The sequence below is a fragment of the Lotus japonicus genome, chromosome 6 (genome assembly GCF_012489685.1).
Source record: "Lotus japonicus ecotype B-129 chromosome 6, LjGifu_v1.2".
Classification (NCBI taxonomy): Eukaryota; Viridiplantae; Streptophyta; class Magnoliopsida; order Fabales; family Fabaceae; genus Lotus; species Lotus japonicus.
In genome coordinates this window covers 5,253,287-5,273,407 of record NC_080046.1, presented here as the reverse complement: position 1 = coordinate 5,273,407, position 20,121 = coordinate 5,253,287, and positions in this window count along the sequence as shown.

Sequence of the window (20,121 nt, the reverse complement as noted above, 5' to 3'; positions counted from 1 at the left end):
GAGTAAATTATTGACATGTCATACATAATTTTTTTTTTTTGAACTCATACATAAAATTATTAAAAACCCTTAATTTTCGTAAATATAAAAGATAAAAAAATGAAATGACTGGCCACTGAATTAGAATTATTTGATTGAAAAAATATTAACTTTTTTAACATGAAAAATAAATATTATTTAAATCTTCTCTTATTTATTTAATTAGAGTAATTTAATTAATATAAAACCAAAATTCCAACGTGTAAATTTATATTAATGGTAAAGTTATAAGAAAAAGATTCGTAATATAGAAATATAGCATAATATTCACTGATTCATTTATCGGTAAACAATTATTTTATTTTCTTCAAATTAGTTGATTCATTTATTCATAAATTATGCATGGTTAATTTGTGGAATATTTCTATTTTTCAATTCAGAAATCTCATAAAGGTATTTAAAATTTCATGGAATATTTTTTTTTTTGGCAAGGGAATCAATATATTCAAAGAGGCACTAGGTGTACCTCAAAACCATAGGCTTTGACATTTTGGAGGGAAATGGAATAGCCGTGAGAGAGCTTTCTAGAAGAAGACCTCCATTTTGTAGATTAGCCCATATATATATATATACTTGTTTTATACCCGTGTCTTGCACGGGGGAATTTATTCTCGATTTTTTTTTTTAATTTGTTGAACAATTTTTTTAATATTTATTAAATACAGTTATGTTCTTTGTTTTTTTAAAAAAATTTGGTTGTTATTTTGTTAGTTTAGTGTATAGGTTTATAGTACCAAAAAATGGGCAATTGTTCTGTGGTTGTTTCATGGCAATTTGTTTTTGGGTGAATAGCACATATATATAACTCTGCACGAAGATTTTCAAACATACAGTGATTTATTGAAAATTGACAACCGTGGTAAATATATGAAATATTAAAAATTGTCAAAATGATTCAAATTGACCACCGAGGGCAATATACTCAAAAAGTAGAAATTCTCAATGCGGATAAAGAAATTCTCAAATTTTCCATTTTTTTTTCATAATTTCTTTGCTTTTTTGATTGAGAAGAGAACAACCATCTCGTTCAAAAATGACAAACGACTGATGAGCAATATTTTACCCACTTTTCATAACATTAATTTGGCATTATTGATGGTTCTTTGTGCTTAATTGACTTTGTTTGGAATGAATTTTTATTATGTAGTCTAATTAAGTTTATTATTATTTTCAGGTCATATTTGCCATTAAGGGCATTTTTGGAATTGCTGAATGAAGATTGTATTTGTGCTGAAGTGAAGATTGTATTTTAGATTATATTTTAGGATTTAATTTCGTGATACTAAGATTCTATCTTATTTATGTTTGTTATTTTAGGATTTTATCTTTTAGGATTTGATTTTGATTAGGATTTGATCTCAGCTCTATTTAAGGAGTTGTGCCGAGACAAAAATTACCTTCTACCTTCTACGTTTTACTTTTTCTATTGAATACAATTTTGAATTTTCAGTTAACTATTATGATTCTGCTTGGGTTTATGCTTTTACTCCCTATCTTCTCTAATATTATAGTTGTTTCCGCTCCATCCATGAAAGGCTAACTTTCTTGGATTGAATCCATTTACAAAGTATATCTTACTCTTGAGGTATAGTTCTTAATGTAGAATTCGTTCTTAATTAGTCTTCTTTATCTCTGTTTTTGATCTAGGGTTTGCTTAATTCTGTAGTTTTAGAAATAAAGTTTGATTCATGATCGCTTAGTTCATGTTAGTGCTTAACCGTTTCTTAATCGCTTACTTTAGGAAACTGTGAATTAATTTCCTCTTAGTTAATTAGTTCTCACGAATTAGGGAATTAATCAGAAAGAATTCATCTTTTGTACCAATGTTTGAGCAACGATATACTGAACAAAGGGGTTCGTCTGTTTTATTTGATTTTGTTAATTTGCTTACTATCTGATGACCCGGGTGTTTAAGCTATTTTTCTAGTTTATTTTCATGCATTTTGACATATTATTTAGGATATTTTAGTCATTTTAGGCAACTACATGATTATTCCATGTATTTTACTATTTTTATGTGGTTTTTAGTATTTTTATATATTTTTATGATTTTTATTTAGATTTATTAGGATTTAAGTTATTTTATTTTTAGTTGATATGTTTTATTTTGAATTATTATCTTTTTAGTATTTTATTTTGATATATCTTTTTATTTTGATTTTATTTTATTTAGGATTTTCGGAATTGAGGAAAAGAGAAAATCAGGAAAAAAAGGATCTGATCTGGTGGTGATAGCCCACGGAGTTGCAGTGCACTTGCGGAAATAAACGGCTGCGGAATCTCCTTCAAGCACGTGGCTCCATCCTTCTGAGGTTCCACCGTAAGACAATGGTTCGAAAAGGACTAGATTCCACCCCTTTAAGCTCTGTCCAATAGAGGCGCGACACGTGGCAGGTGTTGAACCAAAAAGCAAAAGCAACAGAAAGGGTGATCACGTGATTGAAATTAAGATTACATAATATATTTAGAATAAAGACGGAAACAGAATCAGAGGAAACAGAATTAATATATATTGGAACGAGGCCAGAGATTTTGGAGGAGGGCAGGTATTAAGAGCAGCTTTTGAGCCTTCTTCTCTAGAGTTAATACTAGTATTGGAGCTTTTTGAAGAACCTTTATTTTTCTCAATAAATTATTTATCATGAAAGTCATGCTTGGCTAAACCTCTGTAGGTACTTGGGGTGTTCGGTTTGATTCTCTTGACCTTATGTTTTGATTTACTTTTTGGTTCATGAATTCTAGTTTTATTTATGAATTTCTCATCTTTTATCTATGAATCTTTATGCATGAAGATTAACTTTGCTATTTTGTATGCGATTGAGAAATCGGTAGAAAATAGGGATCCGGTGAGAAATTGATTAGGAACGCCTACGCCTTAGAGATAAGGGTAACTTCTAATTGTGTTGGCTAGTAACTAAATACTTTAATTCCCCAATTGAATTCGTCTAGGAACTAAGAGATTAGTGTTAGCAGTTTAATTGGAAGTTCTGCGTAGTTAAGAGATTATCACGTAGAAACTTAGGCAAGCACCATAAATAAGTTAGATAATTCATGAGTTAATTAGTCTATTAAGAACATAAGTGAAATTGATGAAATCCTACCCCAGGTACTTCCCCTTTTGATTGTTTTCAATACTACGTATTTGCTTTTCACTTTACCTTGCAATTAATTAAGTTCGTTTCAACAACAATTATCCATCCCCAAACTTTTTTTCCTTAGTCTCTTTAGTTATTTAATAGGTTAAATTTCTTTAGACGACCGCAATCCTTGAGTTCGATAATTTATTACTACTTAACGAATAGGTACACTTGCCTAGGAGTTATCACTATCTTTTCCTTTCTTATTGTAACTGAATCATAACCCCCTAGTGTGTGTGCGTTCTTGAAGTATTGAATCTTCGTTCAAACGATAATCCTTGGGAGACGACCTAGGAGGCACTTCCTAGTTACTACAGCTTTCTTAATTAATTATTTGCATCGGGTACGACCTCGATCAACGATGCAGAGCCAATATTATCAACTACTTTAATCTGTAGCTTATACCTGCAGAAAACATGAATGCAAAAACAAATTGAATATAAATCAAATTAATTAAAAAACAAAGTTAATTGATGTTTACCTGGTGGTAGGCTTGATGTGTTGTTCACAGTTTGGACAAAAAAAGAGTTCTCCATCAGAGTATGCAGTTGTGTGACAGTTGCGGTCATGATAGGCCACTTGATTATGAAAAACTTATATGGCACTTACCTATCTTTGTAAGACACTGTTTCTGGAACGTTCGGATTAAACATAACTTTAGTGAAATTAAACCAAGCTTGTACCTGATATTCGCTTGGAGATTTTTCTTTTGTAGTCAGGTTTATATGCGTAAAATATGTGTTATTATATGTAAAAGTCGCTTTAGTATGTAGAAGACAAAATAATGTAAATGTACCTTGAATAACACTCATATTTCCCATGAATATGACAACAACATGTTTGACATCGTCATTACTTAGAAACGTGTTGAAGTTTTCGATGAATGCATCGAACAAAACACATTTAAATTTTTACCTAGGAAATGAATAAATAACTTTACTTCCTTTGAACTATTATTATTTTAAATTTTTATTTGAAATATAACCATTTTTTTACTCTTGTGAAATAATAAATAATATAAGCATCAAATTCAATCTCAATTTCTTTGATTTTTGCGAGCACCCCATTTCGGTCTTATGAGTTGTCGGTTCCGACGTTTGTAAGCGAACCCATGACATTATGATGATGTTAATAGCAACATTCATAATTTCTTCACCTTACTTTTGAGAAAGTTATATAAAATTGGTCATGTGTGAATACTGGGCGAGAAAGGTATAGGCAAACATGGGATAGTGTCTGACCTTGACTTTTATTTATCGTCATTGCACAACACAGACCGATTGAAAGTTGACGTCTTTCAAACTTAAATGGGTAACCTGAGTCAGATGACACCATGTCCATTTTTAGAGCGAAAATGTCATCCCCAATGTTGGTTCGTGTTATTACAGTGGCATGTATAATGTTTATTCCAAGATCATCCACAATTAGTCACTTCCCATTGCATAAACCGGTTGCTTGATCTATATTTCTCAAAAGCATTAAAGGACCACATTTCTTCAAAGTTATTTGTTGATTCGGAATTCCGAAGCATGAGAAATTAAGAACTCGGACCTCATATGATTTGAAAGTGCTATCGGAGCTCAAGTACTCCATAGTATTACCTGGAAGTAACTCAAGGATAAAGTCATTAACCTTCTCAACAGATTTCAAGGTAGGGCACAATATGCATCGTTCCTCCAAAAACTTGAAATAGATTGGGGAACGTGAAGTCAATGAAATCGAGAAGAGGATTTTCACTATGATGTATTAAAAGATCTGCTGGAATTTCAATATCTAATTCACCATGCTCATTTGAATTAAAATTGCCATCACCAATTTTGAGAATTCAGTCAGCAAATTCTTTTATCACTAATTCTTGTTTAGGTTACCTTGTCATTCTTAATCTCATGTTTCTAGTGAGCTTCCAAGGATCAGAAGAATTTACCGCAACAGATACGATGTCTTGCCTACCCCCTTTTGGAATGGTCGGAAGAATTTGTCTGAAGTCACCGCCAAGAATTACAACCTTACTGTCAAATGGCTTGTTCATGTTGCTTTCATCTTCTTGTCTCATGATATCTCTCAAAGTCATATCCAGTGCCTCGAAACAATTCCTCTTTAACATAGGGGTTTCATCCCAAATGAATCATACCCATTGAACGGATGGCCGCAGATAAATTATTCTAGACAAAAGTTTTTCCAATTCCTCCATATCCATACAAAAATAATTCAACCATTATCAGACAATACTAACTGCAATATGCTGTCATGCACACCATTCTATTCATCTGTCATCATATTTAGAAAGGATGCATGTTTAACTATCATTACTTCTTTACTATAGTTAAGCTCTTCCACTATGAACTTGTTTTGAAACTTTTCCACATCATCCAATATCGAATATGGTAAACAACTAAGATCCTTGATCCCCATGCATTTCGTTGGAGAATTTTTTCAATCTCAACCGAACATAAAAAATAAAATACACATTAAATTGAGTAATTAGATAATTAAAGTGAAAAAAATAAAATAAAAAACCCAAAAAATCAATAGTAATATACAACCTGGTATTTGAAGTATTCTTCTTTCGTACAAAATTTCGTCAGCTAATATCCTCCATGTAGCATTCCAAACCAAATCCGGTTTACTAATTGTGCACATGAATAGAAAAGTAGCGAATAATTGTCTTAACTTGTGCCCTGAACCTACTTCGCTTTACTCATTTATTCTGTATATAAACTCTTTTTCATCAGTCAGAAACCCCAAAGCATGACATTCATCACATAATGTTTCAAATAGTTATCCATAAACTGTCTTCACATCATCAAAACTCCTGCATCCTTTTTGGATAGTGACCAAAAGTTTCATTAAAAAAAGATTTATCCACAACCAGGAGAGATAGTGACCAAAAGTCTCATCTAGAACTTGTGCATCATTTTTGGGTAGTGACCAAAAGTCTCATATGTCTCTTTTCCTGAGGCTCCACATCATTGCCTCATGGTTATAAATGAATATTTTATTAATAATAAGTTTATATTAGTATTTCTTAAATTAAAAGTAAAAATAATTGTATCTCCATGGTTACTATATACTTTTATTTTCCTATTAAATTCATTTAATTGATATTAACTATGATTCAACGTTAGTGTATTATAAACATATACTTCTCATTGGTTTTGATGGTTATAAATGCTTTAACTGTCTTGTTCCTTTTGCACAACTGTGAAGTTTCAATGCTTGAGTATATATATATGATGGTAGCTGCCACAGAGTGAGGATGAAGTAGAAAATTGTTTCTTTTTATGAATTCATTTTGTTATTTTATTTGAGTTTATATTCCAGTAATTCGTTATCTCCAATTTCGAGTCCTAACCAATTGGTTAGAAGAGTCTGATGAATCCTGGGAAGTTTTCGCATCTCTAGTGAATAAACTCTTGAGGACAGTATCAAAGTGTCAATGTGAAATGTCTCACACAATTGTGATTATGATTGTAATCTTAATTTCATATTAATGAAATTTTATTGAGTTCCTACTGCAATATTTACAACACATTTGAGGATATTCTGCATAGGTTTGATTTCGACCAGCTTCAAATTTTTTGTTTGCTTCAAACCATGCTAAGAATATTGTATCAAGATCCTCATTCCGCCAAACAACTGTGCCAATTCTTTCGTAATCCCTGAATGTGATAGACTGCTATTTTGACAGATGAAATGATAACAGATAAACTCGAGGCCACTTATCATGAATATAAAATTGGAAAATTTTTCATATTGCTTCTCATAGGGATGAATATGTGCAGTCATAATACTGCTTTATCTCATCTACAACTTCATATTGGTTCCTGTCTTTACCTTAGTTATAAATCTCAACAGAAATTCTGTCAGGACCCTTGTTCACATACATGAACGAATATTTAATAGCATTTGATTTGTTGCAATATTCAATGCTGATATGAGTTTGATACCACATAAGAAGTTCAGGGTTGTAGTGGACCACATAGCTATTATCCAAGTGCACTCCTTTTGTGGTTACTTGAATTCCAATTCGCCTACTTATATACTTTGGATACCCTTCCCCATCAATTCTCGTTGAATCTTCATAATCTTTCGGGGAAAATTTCTCACAATGCCCACCTTTTTTGCACGGAGAAGACTTGTTTGCTAAACCACATGGACCGTGCATCATGAAATTGGAAACAAAAATTGATAAAGAAGAAAACAAAGTAGGGTCTGGTAACTCAGCTGAGATGATTTTGTCAATGTCATTCCCTGTTTTCAGTTTTTCATCCTCTTCCAACCATATCAGGATATGAGCATGTGAAAGTTCCCTTTTTTGAAACTCAACAGTATACATACTTGTATTAATAAGTAATTATTAATAAGTATTAATAAATAAACTTGGAAGATTAAGCTAAATAATAACTAAATAAATAATACATAAATTAATAAATAATTTTTCTGTCACATCATCTATAAAGATATTCTCTAAAATAGTAATTATATTTTAATTGGGTTACCTTATTAATGGGGTAAAATTTAATTGTATTTATGGTATTTATATTTATATTTTAGTCAAACTGTGTTATAAAGGTGAGTTTTAGTCATTGAAATCAAATGATTTATTTTAATAGTAATTATGGTATATTTCATTTCGAATTTTGCAGCTTCGACGCAAATTTATGGTATGTTTTCTAAACCTAAAATTTAGGTATATAATAATTGAGTATATAAATGAAAAATTATAAATGGGGAAAATTCTTAATTGAACAAATTTAAATTGTATTTATAGTATTTATTTTTTGGTCAAACTGTATTAAAGTTTGTTAATTGGGTAAATTTTAATTGTATTTATGATATTTATATTTTGGTCAAACCGTTATAACTTATAAAGGTGAGTTTTAACTATTGAATAATTTATTTTAATATTAATTATGGTAGTTCCATTTATTTATTTTTTGAATTATGCAGTTTTCATGCATATTTATGGAATTTTTTCTAAACCTAAAATTTAGGCATATAATTGTGTTTATTCAATCTATAGACTTATAATATTTTTTGAACGTGTTAAATAGATTTAAGACAAAAGGTAATGTGTTTTTTTTAATATTTAAATTTTTAAATAAGGAATTAAGCTTTTTTGTTTGTAGAATTTATTATTCTTTTTTTTTTATGGAGTAGAATGTGTTATTCTTGAAGTGTATCAATTATTAGTTACTACCTTCCTATTATAAGACCAAAATAATTATTTTGATAGTGTTTATTTATAGTACGTGGCATCCTCTAATTAAATTAGTACGTGGCATCTCCAAATAAATTTACATAATTGCTCATCAAGTCTCATTATTTTGAAATTGTTTCCTTTTATTCGTTTTAAATTTAAAGTTTTAATCAATATCATTCATTAGGATATTATTTTCCTCTTTTCCTTAAAATTCAATTTTTTTTTACGAAACCTAAAATTCAAATTGATGGAACTTTGTAATGATTGACTTAATAGATATAATTATTACATATTTTTTTTGACAGCATATATAATTATTACATATTAATGTTAGTAATGTTATATTATAATATGATATAATAATATAATATTTCTAAAAGTTTACAACATATATATGTAAACTCAAAATTAAATAATTTTAAAAGGTTTTCATTTTCTTATTATAATTTTTTTATGAAAAATGTTGATTTTAAAATTTTGTTCTATTAAGAATTCGTATTAAATGTTGGGTAAAAATTCAAATTTAAGGAATAACATTCATGACTCCAAATTTGTGGAATATTTCTATTTTTCAATTCAGAAATCTCATAAAGGTATTTAAAATTTCATGGAATATTTTTTTTTGGCAAGGGAATCAATATATTCAAAGAGGCACTAGGTGTACCTCAAAACCATAGGCTTTGACATTTTGGAGGGAAATGGAATAGCCGTGAGAGAGCTTTCTAGAAGAAGACCTCCATTTTGTAGATTAGCCCATATATATATATATATATAATAGATAATAGATTCACCATGTTTTCTCATTCTTGTCTCCTTTTCTAAACTAGTTTATTTCATCTTAGAACAATTCTACTACGCTTCGATTGGAGGTGTATTTTTTCCTCTCACCTATATTCTTTGACCTCAAAAACACTTTCATCATTCTTATACTTCACGATAAATATTTTCTTTTTTTCATGTTGTTCCATATTCACAAATTTCTTGCTCTTTCCTCCATTTTGTTTTATGTTTTTGGTTGACATTTTTTATATCTGAAGTAGTTCCAGGGTCATTTATTCGCTCTTCCTCCACAAGGTAAGGGCTTTCACTTCTTTCACTTTTGATTCATCACATTCTCCCTCTATCCCTTATTTTTATAATCCTAAATGAAAATTTTCTTTCATCTTTAATGAAATTATCATTAAAATATTTTTTTTCTTTTTCTTTGAAACACAGTTCTAGAGCAAAATCGTTCATTCGCCGTGTACAAGGTAATGATTTTCATCTTTCATGAAAAATAAGTAATTTTAGTACTTGAGCAACGTTTAACATTCCATTCATCTTCTCTGTTTCTAAGACATTTCTCATACTCTTTATGTCTCAAACATTTTAGTGTTCATCTTTTAACTCTTTAACGCGCCTGTTCTTTGTGCGAATGAGCCATCATATTGTTTCTCTTATTATGTTTCATTTTATTCTATTCGATTGGAGAAAAATTGTAGAATGCATAGACACCAAATGAATCTCGCGGCAAATCAATATAAATATATTAGTTTTTACATTTAAATTCCAATAAGTTAATCCATTCTCTTGTTTAGAACCAATTCACTATAGGCATCAACTGATCAATTAGGTGCAGTGTTTGAAATAATCGAATAGAACAAAATGGAACAAATAGGGATATCATATCTAATTTTAAATTAGAAGAAGTCCTAGCTAGTAAGATTTTAATGAGGCTTGTTCTCTAAAATCTTTCTTAAAGGAGAGGTGGGGGTATCTTAGTAGTAGATGAATCTTTGTCTACTATACTGTTAGTCATCGATTATTCATCTTTATTTTTCGGCTTAAATATGTTGGGGGCCCCTATAAAATAGGGGTCCTTTGGTTTAAGCCCCTACAAATTTTTTTCTTGGGAATAAGCCCCTAATGAGAAAATAATATATAGTGATAAGCCCCTGCCGTCAACTTCCGTTAAAAAATATATGAGTCAGCAAACGGAGCTGACGTGGACCTTTGACACCTCATCAAGTGGACCCACAAGCTGCTAATGTGGAAATGAGAAGAGAAATATGAAAATGTCAAATGTGGGATTTGAACCCAAGACCTAGAGCATAATGGACAACATCCTTCCCACTAAGCTACAAGCCGAATCATTAGTAAAAGTGCAAAATTTAATATATATCTTATTTAAACTGAAGCTGCTAATATTTCAACCAAAAATTTTAAAATGTCCTAAGCATGATTTGAACCCAAAACATAGAGGTTCATGGAGGAGGCTCTAACCACTAAGTCAATGCCTAATTTATGCATGTATTTTTAGCGCAAAACTAAATATATATTTAAACACAAACTGATAATGCTAAATAAATTTGATGTGGTAGTTCTAAAAATTACATTTTTAGGCTCGTATACGCTCTTATATAATGGATCAATTTGAAACAAAATAAAATATTAAATGTAAATAGAAAACATATTTACAAAACTTTAAAACGTAAAAAAGTTAAATCTTGCAAATTTATTAGAGTTCATATATTCACTTTTTTTAAGTACTAATGAGTATATATACTGAAAGAACAAAATAATAGTTTTTTATGATTTAAGTGGGGTTGAATTCTTGTTCTTTTTTTTTACATAATATAATATATATATATATATATATATATATATATTTTGTTGTGCGCATGAATAACAAAATGAGTCAGTGGCTCAATTGTAAGGACTTTGAGTATGATCCTCCATGTATGGTGTTCGAGTCCTGATTATGGTGTTTTTAAAAAAAATTGTCAGTTTAAATGAGATATATATTAAATTTAGCACTTGTATTATTGATGCAACTTGTAGCCTAGTGGGAAGGATGTTGCCCATTATGCTCTAGGTCTTGGGTTCAAATCCCACATTTGACATTTTCATATTTCTCTTCTCATTTCCACGTCAGCAGCTTGTGGGCCCACTTGATGAGGTGGCAAAGGTCCACGTCAGCTCCGTTTGCTGACTCATATATTTTTTAACGGAAGTTGACGGCAGGTGCTTATCACTATATATTATTTTCTCATTAGGGGCTTATTTCCAAGAAAAATTTTTGTAGGGGCTTAAACCAAAGGACCCCTATTTTATAGGGGCCTCCAACATATTTAAGCCTTATTTTTCTCTCTCTCTTTGTATTGTGTTAAAGTACTCATTATACTTCATCTTAATATATTCTTTTTTGCCTTTAAAAAAAGAAGAAATTATATTTTTACCATTACAAGGCTGCTAGGGGTTGGCGAATTGAATTTTTATTATTTAAGTCATTAATGCGCACATAATTTAAATTATGCATTTATATTTTTTCATTTTGACTTTTTTTTAAAAAGATTTTGACTCATTTATGCACCTTAAGTTCGGTTATTTGTTACCAATGCAATTTAATATAAATTATTAATTTAATGTCTGTAAAGAAGTTCAGAATATATTTTTTTCCTTTGTTTATAATTATAATTTTTAAGAAATTTAATACATTTTATTCCTTAAACAAAAATTAAATTTTTTGAAAAACTTAGTTATTAATAATTTTTTAACATATTACCATATAATAATAATTTTAAATTTTTAGTAATTTTAAAATAAAAACTATGAGAAACATAGTAGCTTGTTGAAATTATAGGCATTCAAGTCTTACTCTAAAAATTGCTAATCTAGTCATGTTTTTTTTTTTTGGCTTCATCGGAAGGTGAATCTAGTCATGTTTTAAAAGTACATATGAAATAAATTTAATATCTTAAAGAAATTTAAATTGTATTTGATTTCACTTAATTAAGTTGAGACTCTAGCAAATGTAGACACTCCACACACAACAACAATAATGTTTGATGTTTTCTACACCTGAATTTGAAGGAGGAGAAAGAAATAACGTAGAGAGTAGTAATATATGTTATATATGATATCATTTGATAGAAAGAGATGGAAAGTAGCAAAAAGAGAGAGATCAATGAGGTATCTTGATAGCTACACACGCACACAAAGACAATAATATGTTCTTATGTCATTCATCAGGATGAAAAGGAAGAATCTTAAGGAAAGCGTGTTCCTATTACCAGACTGGTCAAAGATGCCATCAGAGATCTTGGAGCAGGTTTGCAAGTTTCTGACGATTCCAAATCAGGCTCGATTCATTTCTGTGTGCAAGAGTTGGCTTTCTGCTAACACATCCAAGAAAGCCTACCATTGGATCCCTGACGCACCCTGGCTTGTTAGTAACGACTGCACTAGCACTGAGTTTCAGGTAATGGCTCTTAATTTTTAAACATAGAAACTATACGTACACATCACATACATCACATTTTTGTCTTTATATATCTTATCATCATATCATATATCACAAATAATAATATTATATTCTTAACTTGTGTCTCGCTTCTTTATCTCCCAAATGAAATGAATCCATATAAATTTAGTATCCATGTAAGTTTAAAATTATCTAATCTATGCACACCAGGTATATTTATAAATTGACGTGCAATATTAATTGGTGCCGAAAGCAAAAAAATGTATTAATTATATCCATTACTAATTACCTCTCTTCTCTTATTTTCTCTATTATTTAATTTTGGTGTATTTGGGTGTCTACTAAATATTTTCATTTAGGTCATAAGCACCACAGACAAGCAAGCCTACAATATTTACAAACCCTTCAGCCCTTTGCAAAACACCACAATTGTAGGGTCCTCAAAAGGGTGGTTGATCCTTAGATTTGATCAAAGTCTCTTTATCCTCAACCTCTTTTCGAAGCTTCGCCTTGACCTCCCTCCTATTAGAACGATGACATGTTTGCTTTGTTCCAAGGGCGATGATTGCTTTGGCATGCACACACCCGTAGCTTTCACAATTTCCATGTGTCCCAACATGAACCCCACCTTAGTCGCAATAGTCACTTATATGGGTGACCTCAGGTGGTGCAAGGTGGGAGACACTACATGGAAAGGTTACCACACAAGTGATAACGTCTACTCCAATGTGGCTTTTCATGATAACAAGCTTTATGCAGTGGAACGAGGTGGTTTGAAAGTGAACATGTTCAAGTATGATGAGGGAGTGCTTGTTCAGGTTGGTGGAGAATGTTTTCTATTTCATTAAATATAGTATTAAGTAATAATATATGTATGTTGAAAACAAGTATGAGATTAAAATTATTGTATTTAAGAATCATATTTTTAGAAATATATTTCAATTATATATTAGTAATAAATTTATTTAAATAGAATTTAAGTGTTTGATAATAAGTTTATAGTGGATAGCTAGCAGCTTACCATATTTTATTTCTTTTAAAATTCAATAATTTAATAAAAATATTTGTTACCTTTTTTCTTATGATTTTGTTTCTTATGGTATAATTATTTGAACTATTACGCTCTATATGGATTTATTTCAAATTTAAAGAAAATGTATGATCTTTAAAAAAAAAATGAGAATTCAAATTAAATTTAACAATAAATTAATAACATTTAAAAACATTATTATAGAAAAAATATTCTTTCTAAAATCATATAAATAACCATTTTATATTGTTTGAGATTTTACAACTATATCAAAGGTATGTTCAAGTGTTGTGTTCACCCCCTTATTTTTTTTCATTATCCTCCAATTATTTTTCTAGATTTTTTAACACATGTTAAATTTTTACTCCCTTCACTAGTTTTGTTGGTTCCCTCTTTATAGGTTGGTAGCGTGGAATCTACTGACCCAATTGAACATGCTCCTAATCTATCAAGAACCATTAGGTCCTATTGCATGACCATTTACTTGGTGGAGTGTGGAGGGAATATTTTTGTTGTGAAGAGATTCTCTGATGACACCAAATTTCACACACCTATTATAGATTTTGTTATTTTTGCGGTGGAAGAAAACTGCACCACGCCTCAATTGGTGAAGGTAGAGAACTTGGATGATCATGTTTTGTTTGTGTCTAACATCAACATTGAATGTCTTGATGCAAAGTATTGTCCAAAGTTTCAGCGTGGCAGCGTGTATTTCACTGGCGTCTCAGAAAACTCCTTCATTACCGAAGTGGGAGTGTTTTCTATTTCAGATAGAACTATGCATAAAATTCCTCTCACTAATCCCCAGATGCACTCTCCATCTCCAATTTGGATGATGCCCAAGTTCTCATTTGAATGTGATTGTGAAGTGTGCACCTCTGCACCGTGGTTTAGGCCCAGACATATTGAGTCAAACTAGTGTTACGTGAGTAGTGTTTGGATCTTCAGACAGAGTGAACTTCACAATATAATAATACATTTTTATTTGCATATTCTAATTTACTAGCAAATAATATTACAATGTTTTGTTCACTTACACATTAGTTTAACTCATTACATGAATATATGAATGTGAATTCGTTATTGGAGCGAACAATTAGAAGTTTAAGATGTGTTTGGTCCAACTTTGTTTTAGCTTAAAAACTCCTTAAAAGTAAAAGTCTTAAAAGTAAAAGTTGGACCAAACAAAATTTTAAAGAAGATCTTAAAATAAAAGTTACTTATTTTTATGAAGGAAAATTTGATAAAAGATCTAAAATTAAAGATTAACTTTTATCTAAAAAGCTACTTATTTTATTTAGCATATGCCTCTATTTCAACTGTTCCCTAAACAAATCGCTCGGCTCTTTTCGTCGCCTCTCCCAGATTTCTTTTTCTTTCCCTCTCCTCCTTCCTGCTTTCATGATAATTTATTTTTTCTTTCCCTCTTCTCCTTCCTGCATCCATTTTTTTTGTTGAGAATTGGATGGGATTCATCAAAACATAAAACCAGAGATCAACGAGCGGAATATATAAGACAAAAATTGCCCCTAACACATTCATAGAATTATTGCTTTCAAGTTTCATCGATCACCATGGTTTCTCTGTTTTAAGGAAAAACAAATTTTTCATGGAAGACGGCGTAATCATATTATGTTTTTAACCTAAAATTTTGAATAGATGATTTTTTTTACTATCACTTAAGCAATTAAATTAGTTTCATATTAATTTTCAAATTCTACTTTTAAATAAAATTAATGTTTTAAAAAATCTTATGTCAAACAACTTTTAACTTAAAAGTAGCTTTTAAGCTATAAAAATTAAAAATAGACAAACAACTTTTATCTTTTTTTTAAAGCTCTTATTTTGAACTTTAACTTAAAAGTAACTTTTAAGCTAAAAAAAAGTTGGGTCAAATGCTATTAGATACATTATAAGTAGGGATGTCAAATGGATCCATTAACTCATCATTCATTCAATCCATTCACAATGAATTTCATCCATCTTTAAAATGAAAATTAAATGGATAGATAAGATCCATTCACTTAGTTTATTGAATTGAAAATTATTTATCCATAGTTTTTGAACTTTGTTGGATTGTGTAGCATAAATTGATTAAATGAATTGTTGATCTAAGTAATTTTTTACAAATTTTATTTTAAAAACATTATCTCCTCCTCCCTCCCTCCCGTCTTTCTTTTTCCTCTCTCCTCTCTCTCTCATTAGATCCAAGTTGCATCTAGCACAATGATTGCACGAAATATATTGTTAGTCAATGAAAATAAAAGTATCATAATGGTCGGTTGAGATAAAAAAAGAAATTAAGAACATATTAAATGATTAATAAATTAATGAAATTGAATTGTATTTTATATTTTTTACTATACTCACTGGAAAAAATTATTTATTTATCCTAAAAGTAATGTTTTTTTTTAATTAATCTCCTTTCAAATGCAATGGAATCCACATGCAAGCCATTTTCTTTAGATTTTCCTTTGTCCATTGGATATACATCTGAGAGTAAATTATTCTACAGATAAATCCAATGGTATATTATCCTATGGATTTCGCATTCAATTTTTCAAGCAACTAATTTTTGTGAATTTTCCTATAACTATTTTCTGCAAATTTGTTTCTTGGAAAATCTCCCATGATCCTTGTGATTTTTCCTAAAGATTTAAATTCACATGAAAAACTTAAAATCTGCAAGAAAATCTATATATGAATTTTTTGCAAAATAAGCGCTACATTGTAGGAAATAAAGATATTTTAGTGTTTGTCCCCTCCAATTTTTTACCTCGCATTCCTTTTTTGAGAACTTAGTTCTAGTTTTGATATTGAGTAAACGTTTTTTTAAATCTTTATGCTACCCAGTTTTTTCTTTAAAATCAATTTAATTTTACATCACAAACAAAAACTACACACTTAACTTGTCGCCATTTTCAAAAAAAAAAAAAAACTTGTCGCCAAAAAGCAAAAGCACAAGTAAGGGTTATCAAATGGTAAGTGGGCACTGAAGACTAGCTCCCATTCCAGTAATACGATCGACATATATGCTTATTAGCATCTCTCGGAATATAATTAAGATGAAAAACCCAATCACTCCACATAAGAGAATTAATATCCAATAGCTTACTGACACACACATGGTGTATGAACATTTAATTCTGGAGGGTTTTGTCAATTTTCAAACAGTCTATTTCATAGAAAGCTTTCTTAGTGATCTTTCTCCAAAGAAGTTGGAGATCATGATGAAGAGATTGAATTTCTGCACTGAGAGGAACCTCCCTATGCGTCTCTGCATAGAAGCCACAATGTCAATTACCAGTTGTGTCCTATATCAATCCACACATCCCGAAGAGATCGAGTGGATAAAAGAACAATCAACAAAGAGTGAGAAAAAGCACAAAGGAGGAGGTGACCTCGTACACTCTGAGGAAATCCAAACATATGCGCGGTTTCCATGGACAACCATTGAACATGGCCCCTATGCTCTTGTTTGATCCAATTAGAGACCCAATCAACAGTCCAATTCTTATCTCCCAATACCATCCTAATCATCTATCTCCATTCTCCACAAATCTTCGTGGATTTTATCCTTGAAAAGAGTCACTTACCTCCTATCTTTGCCTAACGAAGAGACTGTATTCCTTTTGAATTTCTTGGCTCTCCGACCGGTGGACTATATCTCTGAAAATGGTTACTTATGTCTCGTGTAACACCCGATTTTTAGGGTATTATTTTGTGCCCAAAATGTACAAATAAATATCCGCCACCACCACCTCCACCACTCAAACAGGCGCCAGCGCCACTACCACCGCCACCGACGTCCATTCGCTCATATAGCTCCACTACCACCACAATTGCCTCCACAACCACCACCACCCTCCAACACCATCACCGTCGCTACTATCATTACCGTTGTTACGTCCACTGCCACCACCATCCTCTAACACCTCCACCACTGTGTCGCCTCCACTGCCACCACAATTAGCTGTTGCAGTTACCGTCGCTGCCATAACTACAACCATTTCTACCATCACCACCACCAACGTCGCCACCAGGTACTGCCAGCTCCACTAGTGCCACCTTCACCACTACCATTCTCCACAGCCTCCACAACCACCTTCACCACCAATGTTGGAGCTTTCACTACCACCTGCGCTACCACCTCCACTGCCACCATCACCCACTACCACTGCCACTGCTGCCACTGTCTCTACACACCATACTCCACCACCATAGTTGGCACTGTCGGCGCCACTAGGTAGCATCAATCTCTACCACCAATATTACATGGTCTCTCCATTATCCCGCCAGTACTACCACCCATTATAGTGAATTTGCAAGGTTAATGATTTTTGTGACTATTGTAGATTTACAAAGTTGATGACAACTTTTTTAAAACTGAAAACTAGAAAAAATAAAACTAAATTTAAAAAACTGAAAAACTAGTTTTAATTTTTAAAAATTTCAAAACATAAAATAAAAAATTACCCCGGAGCGGTGCAAATATTTTAAAATCACCAAAGCTAATTTTTGGTCTAAAGCCTATCACAAGTTCTATATATCATATTGTATTGAAATCTAGTGCTTTTGAATTATGTACTTAGTAAGAAGTATTTAGGCTTAATTCTAATTTGGGCCCCTGATGTTTCACAAATGTGCGGTTTGCATCCCTTGTGTTTAAAATGTGCGGTCAACATCCCGCATGATTCCAAAACGATCTATTGAGGCCCTTCCGTTAAGTTCCGTCAGTTGACTAAACGGAACCATGCCTTTCTCTTCTTCTTCCCACGCACCACCGGGATCCACCTGGCCAAAACCACCGCACCACCACCACGACCTACCTGACCAATTTCAGAATCCATAACAAAGTTCCAGAACCAGAGAATCAGAAGGGGAGAACAATTTCAGAACCCATAACAAATTTTCAGAAGCTGGTGATTTCTTAGTAGATATTTGGTATGATAAAGAAGGCATCTTTGACTAAATTGTTGAAACTCCTAGTTAATGGCAACTGAAACAAGGAGCTGTGTAAAGCCTTTGACCTGCATTGACCTCCATTTCTCTTGTAGGTGTCCACTTACAAATCAATATCACAGTAGAGGGAGACTTTGATCTCCACATTAACCTCCGATCATGAAATTTTTCTTTATGTACTAATATTCTGATAAATTTCACGATTAGTAGGTTATTATTTTCCACCATTTATTTAGTGGTGGCAAATTTGATTATTTGAAAAGATAAAAATATATGTATCTATTTGTATCTCCTTATCCATCAGCAAACATTCAAGATCTCATTCATGGGTGAAATAGTGGATACTTCTTAACAATTCAAGAATTGGAAACTTGCCACCAAAAAAAAATTCAGAAGCTGGTTCAACGAAAAAGGGGAGACGGTTTTATGAAGAAATCCCCAAAATCAGAAGGGGATTAATTTTCAGAACCCAAAAGCAATTTTTCAGAAGCAATTTTCTTCAACGAAAAAGGGGAAATGGTTTTGAGAGAAATACCCAGAATCAGAAGGTGAAGAATCCAAAATTGAGAGAAACTTAGTTGAAACATTCTAGATTGAGAATAGTCATGGAACACTTCTGTGACACAGCGAGGGAAAATGCGTTCTGGGTTTCTCTCACAACTTTCCTCCTTCATCTCTGGGTTGTTGTGTTTACTGGGGTGGGGTTGGGTTTATGGGTGGTTGCGGCTCAGTTTGCTGGGGTGGGGTTGTTGGGAAAAAAAAAAGAGGAAGAAGTTCTCGGGTGGGGTGAGGGTGTTGGGTGGTGGCTTAGCGTGCTGGTTATGGGTTTGGTAGTGATGGGGAAGATCAAGATCAATTTTGTGGTGAGGGTGATGTTTTATTTTGAGATGTTCAGTTGAGGAAGATGAAGATCAATTTTGTGACGAAGTTAATTAAGTTTGTGATGGATTATTTCCGTGACTAATTTGTTTTTTCAAAAAAAAAAATGCATCATTAGCGAGTTCCGTTTAGTCAACTGACGGAACTTAACGGAAGGGATTCAATAGATCGTTTTGGAATCATGCGGGATGTTGACCGCACATTTTAAACATAGGGGATGCAAACCACACATTTGCGAAACATCAGGGGCCCAAACTGGAATTAAGCTAAATATTTATATGATCAGCATCTATTGATCTAAAGCCTAATACATGCACCTTTTGAATAGTTTGTATATACACATACAAGGAAATTTGTGCAACTAGCACAAATAATAGTCACTAATTCTCACTAAAGCCTAACACAGCTTTAGTCATTAAAAATGTTGTTGACTTACATTGGTTGAATTCGTTATTGGCCTTGCTTGATTGCATATTTTTCCAAAACTATCCCCACATATTTCTTTAATCACTGTGTTTGAGAAAACGTCATGTTAAAATCTTGATATTTTTCAAAGGAGTTGAAAAGGTTATATAGATGGTATCAAGTGCCCTCCTTATAAGCACACCTTTAGTCATTAAAAATGTTG